General features: G+C 36.0%; 1 long non-coding RNA gene across 1 annotated transcript; it reads left to right on the top strand.

The window, feature by feature from the left end:
• Positions 1 to 319: 319 nt before the first annotated feature.
• LOC131611681 (uncharacterized) lies at positions 320 to 1,391 on the top strand. Its single transcript, XR_009287085.1, has 2 exons — positions 320 to 578; positions 1,121 to 1,391. It is a non-coding gene; the product is annotated as an uncharacterized LOC131611681 (long non-coding RNA).
• The last annotated feature ends 15,274 nt before the right edge of the window (positions 1,392 to 16,665 follow it).

Genomic DNA, 16,665 nt, shown 5'->3' with positions numbered 1-16,665 from the left:
AGTGAAGATATTTTTGGTATTTTCTATGAAAATAATAACTTTTAATTAAAAGGGAACTTTAAATCTAAAACAAAAATTTTGGTGTTTTGAAAATGTTTAAGAAAATAAATATTAAAAGATAAAAAAAACTACTTGGGTCAGTGGGGGTGTGACCCAGATGGGGGGTAAGGCCCAAGAACTAATAAAAAAAGACATAAAGAATAAAAAAAATGGACCGGTCCGGGTCAGGTTAGTGTGACCCGGATCCAGCCATACTTCAAATCCTACTTGGTTTCCAACAAAACCCTAAATGAAAATAGGAGAGAGGCAGCGCCTCCTCCCCTCTCTCTCACACTCGTTCTTGTTCAGTTCCCAGAAACGAAAACAACAACAAAAAGAGATCCTCTCATCGCGATTCTCTCCCTCCCCCGGTTTGCGCGATCAACAACAACAACGAAATAGCACAACGGCAACAATCAAAGCAATAAAGTCCTTATCCCAAATGAAACCCTAAACCCCAATTTTATTACGATTCACAGTTACAGATACATGATACGAGTTCGATCGGAAATCAGAAAATATGAAATAGAAGAACTCAGGTACATTACATTTTGGCTTCCCCTTGATCTTCTTCGATCAACTTCTGCTTTCTTTGCTCTTCGATTCTGTTTCGTCTTTCTCTTCCGAGTATGTTGTGTTTTGACTCGTGCTGCTGCTATTGAGACTATTGTATGTGTGTTACTGTTTGGGGTAGTTTTGTGAGTGTTGTAGAGAGTATGTATGAAGGAGGGGTTTGTGAGTATCACGGTTTTGTGTGAAGGTTGTGTTGTGAAGTCTCCGTTTTTTTGTGCAGAAATTCGAAGGTTATAGAGTGAGGTTTAGTGTGTACGGAATGAGGATGTATGCAGGGTATTGAGTTAGGTTATTGAGTTAGGTTTGAAGGGATGAGTTGAGTGAGTATTGAGGGTATGTTGTTTGAGAGTGTGAGGGAGTGTTGTGGCTGTTTTTCTCCTCCCCTTGCTGTTGTGATGAGTACATGTTTATATAGGCTGAGATTAGGGTTTTAGATGTAGAATTGGGGGGAAAATGGTATGAAGATTTGAACAATTGAAGTAACTGTTTTTGTTGCTTTTTGATGCAGGGACTTGTCTTGCCATTTTTGTGCAAGTTTTGGACAGTTATGTGCAGCAGCAAGAAGCAGGTTTCTTGGAGTGTTATGGCATGGTGGAGAGGTAGCAGCATGGCATAGCAGGGACACGTGAAGACAAGAAATTTGTATTATTTTGGTCTTTTCCGCTGATGCAAATACACTGATGTAAATGCAAATGCAAATTGATGCAAAAAAACACTTTGGGCTGTAACTTAATAATTTTTGGTACATCTTTGTAAATTGGAGTTTTTTTGGACTGATTTATTGGACGAAAAGAATGAATATCTTAATGAAATAGATTTTAAAATAAATAAATAAATGGTTAATGACAATTGAATTATTTTAATTCTATTTCCATTCAAATTTAAATTAGTATTAATAATTAAAATATGATTTTAATTAATAATTCCAATTCAAAAATGTCTTGAAATAAAAATATAAAACAATGTGAAACAAAAATCAACTAGAGATGCAAAAGTTTTTTTTTTTCGACTTTAAATAAAAAGTCAATTTTTCGTTAAATATACAAAGACGCGATAGTTAAACGATGAATGTATGCAAAGTATGAATGTGACAAACCAGAGATGAATAAAATATCTGGGTCAAAAATTGGGGTATGACAGATGCTATATTTCCCCAGCAGAGTCGCCACTTTCTGTAGCGGTAAAAATGTGACTCGACGCGTTTTCACACATTCGAAGTACAACAGAGTCGCCACCGAACTTTATTTATTCCAAAAGGAGAGGGAAAATATCGATAAAACCCACAGATAAAAAGAAAACGGATAAGATGGTTATCGTAACCAAATTAGGGTTCGGGAGTCGGTTAAGCAAGGGGAAGGTATTAGCACCCCTCACCTCCATCGTACTCGATGGGACCCATTTAGTTATTCTTGTGATTGTTAGCTTATTATCTACTTGTGTTATTCATTAGGTTGGAAAGAAGGAAGAAACAAAAAAAAAAGTGTTTTATTATTGTGCTCGCCAAGACATTTGTATCTTGTGCCTACGTATTCCCTAGTGCAATGGGAAAGTCAGAGCAATCGTAGTTCGGGCGAAGAACCACGAAATGTTTTGTTGATTGATTTTAGCGAGAGGTACTCGATCGCTTTCAAATGGAAATACTACGCGCACATGGATATGATATCACTACAAGAATGGATAACTAAATCAAGATAAGACATGATTCCGGCCATCATCGCATTCGAGTGGAAGATGTTAGATCTTCACATGTGGAAGTATGTTCGTATTGAAATTGAATAAGTGTCTCGTTTTATGAAAAAGTGTTTTTAGTATGTAAAAGGGTGTGAATGAATTGAAAGTTTGTTTGTTAGAAGAAGTCAAACATTTAAACAAAGGCTTAACGGCCATCGCCTAAATGTTTGAAAGAGAAAATTGTACAAGTACGTACAACCTCCTCGTAGGTGATGAAGATGATTTGATGAGTTGAAAGACATTTAATTGGATCCAAGTATTTAAACAAAAGCTTAACGGCCATCGCTTAAGATACTTGAAAGAGTGTTTGTTAAATTGATTTTTATAAAGTCTTTAATGGAGTTTAAACATTCGAACAATGGCTTAACGGCCATCGCCTAAATGTTTAAAGAACAAATTGTACAAGTACGTACAAACTCTTCTTTCCATTATAGATAAAATGATTTGAATGTTAAAAGAAAAGCGTTTTTTGTAAAAAAAAGGTGAATTAAATCGAGTTTGAAAGAGTCTTTAATGGAGTCTAAACATCCAAACAAAGGCTTAACGGCCATCGCCTAAATGTTTAAGAACAATTTGTATAGGTACGTACAAACCCTTCTTCTCCAATTAAAACTCAAGACTCGATTCAATTAATTAAAAAAAAGGCTATTTTTGTATCATTTTGAAGTATTTTGGTAAATCGTATACATACAAAGTGAAGATATTTTTTTGGTTTTTTTAATGAACTAGTAAATAATATAAATAATAAACATTTTTAATGATTTTAAAGAAAAAAGAAATCTAACTTTAAAAAAAACTTATCATTTTGTCTATATAAAAAAGAAAAGAGATATTAACTTAAAATAAAAAAGAAAAATAAAAGAGGAGATATTAGTATATAAAAAAAATAAAGAAAAGAACAAATGGGCCCATGGGGGTGTTAAAAGAGTCAAATAGGGTTTAGGCCCAATAATATTAACATGACAAAAAAAGAAGAAGAATAAACTAAAAAAATGGACCGGGTCGGGTCAGTGTGACCCGGATCCGTCTCCCATTCTGAGTGTAGTTGGGTTTTAAAAAAACCTAAACTACAGAGGCTGCAGCGCCTCTTTCTGTATCGTCCATGGTTTCCAGACGTGAAAGAGAAAATTCTCATCCCTCCTCTTAATGTTCGTCTCTCACTCTCGGAACAAATCGAAAAGAAACGGAGCTTCTCTCTCGATCAATCTCGCACTCTCTCTGCTCTCATCGATTTCGGCTTCGAAAACACAAAAACAACAACACCCTAGCCTATCGATCTCTCAATCTCGCGCGAACAACCAACAAGATAACATAAATCAGAAATGATCAAGCGACACTTCTCTTAATCCCAGTCAATTCCTAAACCCCCAGTGATTTCACTATGATTCAGAATCTCAGATTACATATTACAATGAAAAATCAAGAGCAGAATTTGAAAGAATACATTGAAAACATCAGATACGCTATATCTCAGTTTCGTCTTTACCTTCTTTCGATCCACCCTTCTCCGACTTGCACGTGCCCCTGCTTCTGTATGTGCTAGTTGTGCGTGTTTGAGTGAATGTTAGGGTGTTGCAGTTGATGTGTCTTGAATCTGAGGTCGTATGAAGGTGAGGCTATGAAGTTTGAGTGTGAGGTTATTGTTTGTGAGTGATGGTAAAGATGAATGGTTGAGGTTAGATTTCGTGGGGTTGGAGGTTAACGGTTTCAGTCCGGATTTGAGTGGTTGAGTGAAGTGTGGTTGATTGTGAAGAATGCTGAGTGAGTGCTTGTGTTGACTCGTGTTTGAGGAGGAAGTTATGTGTGTTGAAGGTTTGTGTGGTAAGGTTTAGAAGTTGAATGTTGTGTCGGGTAAAGGAATATGAAGAGTTTGTGAGTTTGGCAGAGATTGAGTTTGTGGCTGCCCCCCCTTGTCTTTGTAGCTAAGTCCCTTTTATAGCCTGAAATTAGGGTTTGAATCTCCCCCTTGAGATGAAAATTGGAGGGAATATGGAGAGATTTTGAACAAATTTATGTTAACTGATTCTTTGCTTTTTTGTTGCAGGATTTGTTATGCCTAATTGGTGAAATTCTTGGACAGATTGTGCACAGCAAGAAGCAGGTTTGGCTGCTAGTGAGTGGAGCAGCATAGTGGACCGTGAGCAGCGTGCAGGGACAGCACTTTAGGCAGAGTATTTGGACTCATTATGTGGTTGGAGAAAGATGCAGAGCAGCAACATGAAGAAGGACCGTTTTTTTGTTTGACTTTGAATCACTTGGCCAAAAAATAATAACAATAAATATAATAATAATAATATATAAACTAAAAAAGTTAAAAATAAATAATGAAAATAAATTTAATCTAAATAAATTTAAACTAAAAAAAGTAAAAATAATATAAAAGCTAAAAAATTATCTTAATTAATAAAAAGTATTAAAACTAAAATTAATCTAAATTACATTTAAAAATGCTATTAAAACTAAAAAAATTATTCTAAATTAAATCCTAGACTAAAAATAAAATAGTATTAAAACTAAGATTAGTCTAAAGCTATATTTTATTTAATTGAATGTAACCGAAGATTAAACCATGTAAAAATGCAAAATGAAATCTATTTTTGCGGACTTTAGTAAAAGTCTATTTTCTTTCAAAATATGCGAAGACGTGACGATTAAACTATGGATGCACACGAAATATGAATGTGATAATATCGAAATGAACGAAATTGGTAGGTCAAAAATTGGGGTGCGACAAGAGGGAGGAGGTTGGGTAGAAGATTGAGGTTCAGAAGGAGGTGGTCGATATACTTGCCTGGAGAAGTTACCAGTTCTTATAGCTTCAAAAGAGTCTACTTTAAGAGGGTCATAAGTGACCTTCTGCTTTTTAGCTTCTCTAGCAGCTTCTTCTGCAGCCTTTCTCTTCAGCTTTGCTTCTTGCTTCCTCTGAGCCTTCTTCTGGAGATCAGCTTGAGAAGGAAGCACTCTTCCACGAATCCATGCAGGATCAACAGAAGATTGAGTTCTAACAGAAGCTTCCAAGTAACGCTTAACAGCCTTGTGAAGTTCTGCTTGGAACAATGTAGCAAAGCCTTCTACAGGAGTTCTCCTAGACATAATATCTGGGAAGCTTGAAGGAGCAGAAGTTACATCTCTGATAAGTTGCATCCTTAACAGATCAACACCATTGAAGATAGGACCTTGAATAATTCCAAAGAACCTAGGTGTTCCTATAGTCCTTAGGGAGTCCATCAAATTGCTTTTAATCAGAATATCTGAGATCATTCTGGCGAAAGGAATAGTGTTTCTTTGAAGATGAGGGTACTTCTCACGTTCTTCATCCCTTGACTCTTCAATAGCCAACTTCAGATTCTGAAAGAGAATGTTGGATATGTTGAGTTCAATTCTTCTTCCAATGCAGAAGAGAGTGTATTTGTGATCTGGACTGATGTAAGAGGAGGAGAACGATTGCTTTCTGTGATGGAGAGAACCCAGAATAATTTCAGCCCACACTTGATAAAACGCCCTCAATGTACCGGTTTTGTGTGATTCAATACCAGTAGCAAGTGAGATTTGTTTTTCAACCTGTAGCCAGTTAACTCTACCAGGAAGAGGACCAGTGCATCCTTCTTCATCCTTCAGGTTGTACAGTTTCTGATCAGTTTCTCAGTTATCACAACTTCATGCCCTAGCACAAAGGAGATGATAGCAGTTGAAGTAACGGTTGCATGAGCCCAGAAGTCTTTTACCAGAGTTGGATAAATTGGTCCAACCAATCTACCAAGATAACTTGACCAGCCTTGTTCCAAGATTCTTGCATCAGGATGAAAACCATTTGCTTTCATATTTCAAAATCCACAGCAAACTCACAGAGAACTTCCAATTCTTCAGTAGGAATGGAGCAGGTTTTCAACGGAGCAAAATTACGCTTGCTCATAACCAGTTGAGTGGATGATACTTCTGTTTGGCTTGCAAAGCTTGATGAAGGATTCATGGTGAAATTCTTGGTTTCAGAATAAAGCTAGGGTTCGTGCAATGAATGCAAAGAGAGAGACAATGAATAGAGAGAGAGAGAGAGAGAGAGAGAGAGAGAGAGAGCGAAAAAGATGAAATGAAGATGAAGCGGGTATTTAAAAGATGAATAAAAGAAAATAATAAATGCAGTATGGTTTAATGAAATAAAAAAACATGACATCAATATGCATTTAATGAGAAATGACGTTAGGAGAGATAAAGTGACGAAGTGAAATGATTTGCACAGTTACCTAGGGCGGCGTCTCCTCAACTGCATGCATGCTTGTCCAGAAATAGTAAACACGTGTTTGTTTTCTGGAAAGACTAGTGACAACTGTTTTGCTTTGAAAGAGCTTCTCAATCAACTTAGATAGTGAAACGTTAGTAATAACAGAATCAGAACTTCTGATTGATCATTATCAGAACTTCTTATAAACACATAATCCTAACACATTACAGAGTATACCCATACATAAGATCTTCTCACCTTCTCATTCTGGGCATAAATCCATACTGATATTTTTCAGAATGAACTTAAACCTATCTTCAGCAAGGGGTTTTGTAAAGATATCAGCCCATTGATGGTCTGTATCCACAAAGTTTAAAGAGAGAACACCCTTCTGAACATAGTCCCTAATGAAGTGATGTTTAATCTCAATATGTTTAGCTTTGGAATGTAAGATAGGATTCTTAGATAAACATATGGCAGAAGTATTGTCACAGAAGATAGGAATGTTACTCTCAAATATTTGATAATCTTCTAACTGACTCTTCATCCAGAGCATTTGTGTGCTACAACCAGCAGCAACAACATATTCTGCTTCTGTTGTTGAGAGGGAAATGGTAGCTTGCTTCTTGCTGTACCAGGAGATCAAATGACTTCCTAGAAATTGACAACTTCCAGAAGTACTTTTCCTTTCAATTCTATCTCCAGCATAGTCAGCATCACAGAATCCTACTAAGTTGTATTCTTTAGATCTTCTGTAGACTAAACCAACATTAGTAGTACCTTTCAGATACCTCGGAATTCTCTTAACAGCAGTTAAGTGAGATTCTCTAGGATCTGATTGGAATCTGGCACACAAACAGACACTGAATAGAATATCAGGTCTAGAAGCAGTAAGATATAAGAGAGATCCAATCATACCTCTGTAGAGCTTCTGATCTACCTTCTTACTTACCTCATCCTTACCTAGAACACACGTTGGATGCATAGGAGTTTTGGCTTCTTTGCTTTCAGAAAGATTAAACTTCTTCAGAAGTTCCTTCACATACTTCGTTTGATGAACATAAGTTCCATCAGAAGTTTGATTGATTTGAATCCCAAGAAAGTACTTGAGTTCACCCATCATACTCATTTCAAATTCAGCCTGCATAGACTTAGCAAACTCCTTTCCAAGTGAAGCATTAGATGTATCAACATAAATTTGACAAATTAAGATGTCCTTCTTAGATGTTTTACAGAAGAGATTCGTATCCACCTGTCCTCTAGTGAAACCATTGTCTAGAAGGAAAGAACTTAATCTTTCATACCAAGCTCTAGGAGCTTGCTTCAATCCATACAATGATTTCTTAAGCTTGAAAACATGTTTTGGAGACTTAGAGTCTTCAAAACCAGGAGGTTGGTGAACATAGACTTCCTCATCTATATAACCATTTAAGAAGGCACTCTTAACATCCATCTGATACAGAGTGATGTTGTGCTGAGTGGCAAAGGAAATTAATAAACAAATAGATTCTAACCTGGCCACTAGTGCAAAGGTTTCTCTATAGTCAATCCCTTCTTGCTGACTATATCCCTGAGCCACCTGTCTGGCTTTGTTTCTTACCACTTCTTCCTTCTCACTGAGCTTGTTTCTGAAAACCCACTTTGTACCAATGATGTTGAATCCTTTTGGTCTAGGAACAAGATCCCATACATCATTTCTTGTAAACTGATTAAGTTCTTCTTGCATGGCAATTATCCAGTCTTGATCTTCTAGAGCTTGATCAACAGAAGTTAGCTCAATCAAAGAAACAAGACCTAATTGGCATTCTGCATTGTTCTTAAGGAATGCTCTTGTTCTGATATGATCATCTTTCTTCCCAAGGATCACATCTTCTGAGTGAGCTGAAGTGAGTCTAGAAGATCTTCTGACTGTTGGTTCTTCAGAAATTCTGAGATTCTCTAAAGATGCAGCAACTTGATCTTCTGATTCTTTGCTTCTGAGATTTTCAGCTTCTGAAACTTTGCTTCTTGGTTCTACGGCTTCTGATATATCAATATCTATATCTGCAAAATTCTCAAACTACTTTGGCTTTTCAAGACCAAGCTTATCATCAAATCTGATATTGATTGATTCTTCTACAACCAATGTTTCAGTATTGTATACTTTGTAGCCTTTAGAGCGTTCAGAATATCCAAGAAGGAAACATTTTTGTGCCTTAGAATCAAACTTACCAAGATGATCTTTAGTATTTAGAATGAACAAACACATCCAAAAGGATGAAAATATGAAATGTTGGGCTTTCTGTTCTTCCACAATTCATAAGGAGTCTTATTTAGAATAGGTCTTATAGATATTCTATTCTGAATATAACATGCAGTGTTTATTGCTTCTGCCCATAAGTGCTTAGCCATATTGGTTTCATTGATCATGGTTCTGGCCATTTCTTGTAGAGTCCTATTCTTTCGCTCTACAACTCCATTTTGCTGTGGAGTTCTAGGGCAAGAGAAATCATGGGCAATACCATTTTCTTTGAAGAACTCCTCAAAGAATCTGTTCTCAAATTCACCACCATGATCACTTCTGACCTTTATGATTTTTCACTCCTTCTCAGATTGAATCTGAGTGCAGAATTCAAAGAACACTGAATGAGACTCATCCTTGTGTTTTAAGAACTTTACCCATGTCCAACGGCTATAATCATCTACGATGACTAATCCATATTTCTTCCCTCTGACAGATGCTGTTTTGACTGGTCCAAACAGATCAATGTGCAGAAGTTCTAACGGCCTTGAGGAAGAGACAACATTCTTAGATTTGAATGCAGGTCTGGAGAACTTGCCCTTCTGACATGCTTCACAAAGAGCATCTGATTTGTATTTCAGATTTGGGAGTCCTCTGACCAGATTTAGTTTGTTAATCTGAGAAATCTTTCTCAAACTAGCATGTCCTAATCTTTTGTGCCAGACCCATTGCTCTTCAGAAACAGACATAAGGCAAGCCACCTTCTGCTTCTCAAGATCTGAAAGATCAATCTTATATATGTTGTTCTTTCTCTTGCCTGTAAATAGGATTGAGCCATCCTTCTGACTTACAGCCTTGCAAGACTTTTGATTGAAGATTATGTCATAACCATTGTCACTTAATTGACTTATGGACAATAAGTTATGCGCTAATCCTTCTACAAGAAGTACATTAGTTATGGAAGGAGAGTTACCAATACTTATGGTTCCAGAACCAATAATTTTTCCTTTCTGATCTCATCCAAACTTGACTTCTCCACCAAACTTAAGCACCAGGTCTTGGAACATAGACCTTCTTCCCGTCATGTGTCGCGAGCACCCAGAGTCCAGGTACCATGACATTTTGTGCTTTGTCTTCTTTGCTGCTAAGGATATCTGCAACAGAAATTATCTTCTCCTTAGGTACCCACAATTTCTTGGGTCCTTTCTTGTTAGTTTTCCTCAAGTTCTGATTGAACTTGGGTTTAGCATTATAAGTAACAGGAGGAACAGCATGATATTCTTTAGGTTTGGCAGCATGATATCTTTTAGGTTGTGTCACATGCTTCTTGGTGTGTGTAGTGTGAAAACTTTGTGCATGTGAAGTGAGCCTAATATCATGTGAGTGGCCATATTTGAACTGATCATACAATGGCTTGTATGTGATTTTCAAATCATCAACAGGTTCAAATTTATGTGAGGTATCACCCTCATAGCCAAAACCAAACCTTTTGTTTCCAGAAACACCATATATCATAGAAGCAAGATGACTTCTGCCAATACTTGTAGATAGGAACTTTCTGAAGCTCGAGTCATATTCTTTCAGAATATGATTGAGACTAGGAATGGATTTTTCTGATTCAGAAGGAGATCCACTATCTTTGGATAATTTTAAAACTTTTTCCTTCAGTTCAGAATTTTCCACTTCCAGCTTCTTAGTTTCAAATTCAAATTGCTTTTTCAGCTTTTTGTATTTGATACTAAGATGAGCCTTGAGTTCCAGAAGTTCAGTTAAACTGGAAACTAACTCTTCTCTAGATAGTTCAGAAAATACCTCTTCAGAATATGATTCTGATGTAGATTCTAATCCATCATCTACTGTGGACATTAGTGCAAGGTTTGCTTGCTCTCCTTCAGAGTCTGATTCTGATTCTGATTCAGAATCATCCCATGTTACCATATGACCTTTCTTCTTATGAAACTTCTTCTTCGAATTCTCCTTCTGAAGTTTTGGACATTCACTCTTGAAGTGTCCAGGCTCATTGCACTCATAGTAGACGACCTTCTTCTTGTCAGATCTTCTGCCACCAGAAGATTCTCCTCGTTCAAACTTCTTTGAACTTCTGAAGCTTTTGAACTTCCTTTGCTTGCTCTTCCAGAGTTGGTTTACCCTTCTGGAGATCATGGACAGTTTATCTTCTTCTTCTGATTCTGATTCTTCAGAATCTACTTCTTCAGCCTGAAAAGCGTTAGTGCATTTTTTATAATTAGCTTTTAATGCAATAGACTTACCTTTCTTCTGAGGCTCATTTGCATCCAGCTCTATCTCATGGCTTCTTAAGGCACTGATTAGCTCTTCCAAAGAGACTTCATTCAGATTCTTTGCTATCTTGAATGCAGTCACCATTGGACCCCATCTTCTGGGCAAGCTTCTGATGATCTTCTTTACATGATCAGCCTTGGTGTAGCCTTTGTCCAGAACTCTTAATCCAGTAGTTAGCGTTTGAAATCTTGAGAACATCTTCTCAATATTTTCATCATCCTCCATCTTGAAGGCTTCATATTTCTGGATTAGAGCAAGAGCTTTGGTCTCCTTGACTTGAGCATTTCCTTCATGGGTCATTTTCAATGACTCATATATATCATAGGCAGTTTCCCTGTTAGATATGTTCTCATACTCAGCATGAGAGATAACATTCAGCAAAATAGTCCTACATTTATGATGATTTTTGAAAAGCTTCTTTTGATCATCATTCATTTCTTGTCTTGTAAGCCTTACGCCAGTAGCGTTCACTGGATGTTTGTCACCATCTAGACCAAGGAAGTAACTTTCAAGTTTATCTTTCCAGTATTCAAAGTTTTCACCATCAAATACTGGCGGTCTAGTATAACCATTGTTACCATTTCCATTGTATTGCTCAGCTGAGCCAGATGTAGATGTAGATGAAGGTGGTGGAGTCTCAACCATCTTGACTTAATGTTTTTCTCTTCCTGAATCTTTTCTAAACACAGTTAAGTGCTTGCACCTTAGAACCGGCGCTCTGATGCCAATTGAAGGATAGAAAAACACTTAGAAATGGGGGGTTTGAATAAGTGTAGCTTTAAAACTTGTAAGATAAAAAAATTTTGCACAATGATTTTTATCCTGGTTCGTTGTTAACTAAACTACTCCAGTCCACCCCCTTGGAGTGATTTACCTCACCTGAGGATTTAATCCACTAATCACACGAGATTACAATAGTTTTCCACTTAGACAACTTCTAAGTCTTCTAGAGTATACTGATCACAACATGATCACTCTAGGAACAATCTGCTTAGATACCCTCTAAGACTTTCTAGAGTATACTGATCAACAACCTGATCACTCTAGTTCTTACAACTTAATGTAAACAAATTCTAAGAGTTACAATGCTTCTTATAAAGCTATTATCACAACTGTGATTTTCTCTTAAGTTTAAGCTTGATCTCACTAAAGTATTACAACAGCAATATAGTGAGGTTGATGATGAAGTTTGAGAGCTTTTGAGTTGAACAGTGTTTCAGCGTTTTTGCATAAGAGTCTTGTATTCAGAAATTGTAACTTAGCTTCTCATCAGAACTTCATATTTATAAGCGTTTAAGAAGATGACCGTTGGGAGCATTTAATGCTTTGCGTATTCCGTACAGCATTGCATTTAATGTTTCACTCTTTTGTCAACTACCTCGAGCCTTGCTTTCACTGTGTCTACTGACATTTGCCTTTCATAGCTTTCAACGTTCCTTTTGTCAGTCAGCGTAGCCTGCCAGCTAGTACTTGCTTCTGATCTGATGTTTGTGTGAACAACGTTTGAATATCATCAGAGTCAAACAGCTTGGTGCAGAGCATCTTCTTGTCTTCTGACCTTGAAGAGCTTCTGAGCGTGATACCATGAGAACTTCAGTGCATCTGCTTCTGATCTCAAGTTCTTCTGATGCTTCCATAGACCCATGTTCTGATTCTGCTTGACCATCTTCTGATGTCTTGCCAGACCATGTTCTGATGTTGCATACTGAACCTTCTGAGTCAGTGCTTCTTGCGCTGATTTTGTGCATACTCTTTATATAATTCCTGAAATGGAAATTGCAAAGTATTAGAGTACCACATTATCTCATACAAAATTCATATACATTGTTATCATCAAAACTAAGAATATTGATCAGAACAAATCTTGTTCTAACAGACATGTCTTCGGAGATTCTTGAGAAAGAAACTACAACCTCCACTAGACTCTCCTTCCACTAGAGCGAACACAATTGGGAAAATGTTGTTGTTGCCATCTTGTGTGACTGCCATCAGTAGCGTCATTTTCCCATATGCGATAAAGTAAGTATATAATAGTCTTTCAAATATCTCACTTTATAGTAAATAGCTGTCATTAATTTGCATTATTTCTATTTGCTTTAGATTTTGTGTACGTGGGATTGATTACAGCAAGAATCCTAGACGCAACATGAGCCTCTATTGCAATCATTTGGATCACCTTAGACCAAATGATGTATTACCGCTAAACTCGATTTTTATAAATAATTTACTTTTAAAGTTATAAATCTTAATATAATTTTTTTGTAGCTCATTTAGAGACCATATTTGGGATTGGACCATCAATCCAACCCCGAAGATGCAACTATTTGGACTGCAGAAACTGCGATCATTTGGTTCAACGTCGTGGAGATGCACCACAGTGACCGGGTCAAAATGCAGTTCGGCATGCATTAGGAAATCCTGGCCAACCCAATATGTTTGGACATATGGCATCTTCAGAGTATCGATGCCCAATGGCCTTACGCTTTCAATTTGAAGTTTTTGCCATTGACAAATTAACGGACTCGGATTGGCGAAAAAAAACTATAGATTATCTAGAGAGTCCCACTGGAAATACTGACAGAAGAACGAGGTACATAGCGCTAAGTTATATACATATGGGAAATGAGTTGTTCAAGAAAACCCTTAAGGGAGTATTGTTGAAATATCTTGGGGAAACTGAGGCTTACTTGGTCGTATCTGAGGTTCATGGTGGAAGTTGTGGAGCGCACCAAGCTGGCCACAAAATGAAATGATTGTTATTTTAACAAGGGGTCTATTGGCCAAGTATGTTGAAATATTGTATAGGGTTTGCAAAGGGATGCCAAGAATATCAAAGGCATGCAGACATTCAACATGCACCAACAAGTGAATTGCATGTTATCATTAAGTCTTGGCCTTTTCAAGGATGGGCGTTGGATATCTTTGGTAAGATTCGACTAGAATCATCGAAACAACAAAAGTTCATTTTAGTGGGGATAGATTATTTTACGAAGTGGATAGAAGTTGTACCAATGGTAAGTAAAGATCAAGAGACCGTGATTGAGTTTATTCAAAAACATATTATATACAGGTTTGGAATTCCTGAAACCATTACCACAGATCAAGGGCCGGTATTTACTGGTCGGAAGATGCAAGAGTTCATATCTAAAATAGGTTTTAAGTTGGTAACCTCCACACCTTACTATGCCCAAGAAAATGGGCAAGTCGAGGCATCTAACAAAATTATAATTGGGCTTATTAAAATTATGATTAAGTTTATTCATGACTGATGATGTCAGTAGCCTGGAGTGACAGTCAAAAATTTCAAGCAAGCGAAAAAGGCTTAGTTTCTCAATCGACCAGGGGCGAAAATCGAAAAACTGGGCTTTTGGGGGACAATTTGTTAACTAGGAAATTCTCAATTTCAACTAAGGTTTGTGAAGAGGACCTACAAAGGCCAAACGAAGGATTGTTGACAGGAAAAAGACATGAGGAGTCGACAGGAACGGCGGAGTCGGAAGGGAAAAGTTTCAAAAGGAACTGGTCAGGTCGACCGAGCAAGCAAAAGGGCTTGGGAAGTTTTTATAAAATATTAAAGTAATGGAGATAGAGTACATGAATAAGCAGTTATAGAATGTGGAAAAGTGGCACAATGCATTTCTGCATGGACGAAGACGTGGCAGACGGAGATTGGTCAAGATAGAATAGTGGTTATATTTTATTTGTCTATATAAGTAGATGCAAATTTCATTTTCAAGGGTCGCATTTACATTCAAAAGCAATTTACAGTTTACTTTAATCTTTTATGAGTTTTTATTTTTCTTTGTCACCCATTTCGTTCTATTTCATTTTCTTGTTTTTATCTTAGTTTAACTCAAATACTATAATTCAACCTAACAACCTTGCAAACTTAACACTAAGTCTAGGATTATTGTAGCTTATCCTGCAAGTTAACTTTATAAAGAGACTAGAGATTGTTTGTCAAAAATATGTGCATACATATCTAAGATCTCTTCTCTTAGTATTTGTGGTGACATCTTTAGTAACTCAAGCAGTAAACTTGTGGGAAGTTTCTCCAATTTCATTGAAATGGAAATGCACTTTGTTCTACATTCATTGGAGCAATGATGACCGTGGAGATTGCTGCTAAGAATAAATGGTCGCATTTTTTGCTTGAATCCGCCCGCTTGCTGGTAGTTCAAGCTCTTTCTAAGCACAACTTTGTCCCTTAACACCTTAAGAATAGAGGGCTACACTGCATCAAAATAACTCAATCAATACAATTTACGGAATGTCAAAAAAAAAAAAAAAAGAAAATGCATGTGCTGACAAGTAGGGATGTCAACAGGTCGGGTCGGCTGCGGATTTTGCACTATCCAAACCCGCATCCGAAATCGGCACCCGAACCCGAACCCAAACTCAAAGACTATTCGGGTGAAAAAATAGCACTCACGCCCACACCTGTTGGGTTCGAGTTTTTTCACTCAAACCCGAACCCGCGGCAAAATATATAAAATATAATTTTCCTACATCTTTCCATAATATATATATATATATACATACACACACACACATATATATATATATATATATATATATATATATATATATATATATATATATATATATATATATATATATATATATATATATATATATATATATATATATATATATATATATATATATATATATATATATATATATATATATATATATATATATATATATATATATAGTTTTGATGTAGTTTATTTTATTTTTAATTTTTATTTTAAACTTTTATTTTTCCTTTTATGTTAATTATTTTATAAATAATTAATATTAAACAAAGATACTTTTATGTTTTTAAAAGAGTTTAATAAATATGCATTAACAAAAATTTTTTTTACACTATCTTGAGGATATCTCATATCTTAATCCACTCCGTAATAGTCTTAATCATTTAGCAAAATTTTATTTTTATCCTTCATTTTCGGAGGTGTATTTTCGAAAATATCTTTTTGTTGATTTTACATTGAATTGTTCTGTAAATACATCTACGGAACCATTTAAATAACATTAAATAAAAGTTTCGTAGATGCATATACAGAACAATTCTACGTTAAATAAAAAAATGACTTCCAGAAATACACTTCAAAAAATAGAGATATTTTTGAAAACGCACATCTTATGCCATAGGATCAATGTTTTAAAACCCGGATTGACCCGGCCGGTTGAACCGGTTCAACCTTGAGTCATTGTCTAATCTGGTTCGATTTGGACCAATAAACGGTTAGTTTTATAAAATTGGGATAAAATTGCTTCAAACACAAAAAACCAAAATAACAAATCAGGACCGATTTTGGTGAACCAGAAGGTTAAAAAAATCAAAGATAATTTTTTATGTTTTACTTCATAAAATTTCTTTGTTTAAATCTAAAAAATTAATTATAGCAAACATTTAAAATTATATAGATAAAAAGTAAATAATAAAATTGAAAGACACAGGACAATGTAAATGTAATAAAAAGAGAAGAAATAATGTAATGTTTGTGGACATGGGATAACGATGTTGGTCTTTAAAGAGATGTAAAAATCATACTGAGGAAGGAGTTATGGC

The sequence above is a fragment of the Vicia villosa genome, linkage group LG6, assembly GCF_029867415.1.
Source record: "Vicia villosa cultivar HV-30 ecotype Madison, WI linkage group LG6, Vvil1.0, whole genome shotgun sequence".
In the NCBI taxonomy this organism is placed as follows: Eukaryota; Viridiplantae; Streptophyta; class Magnoliopsida; order Fabales; family Fabaceae; genus Vicia; species Vicia villosa.
This window is presented reverse-complemented; position numbering and strand designations above follow the sequence as displayed.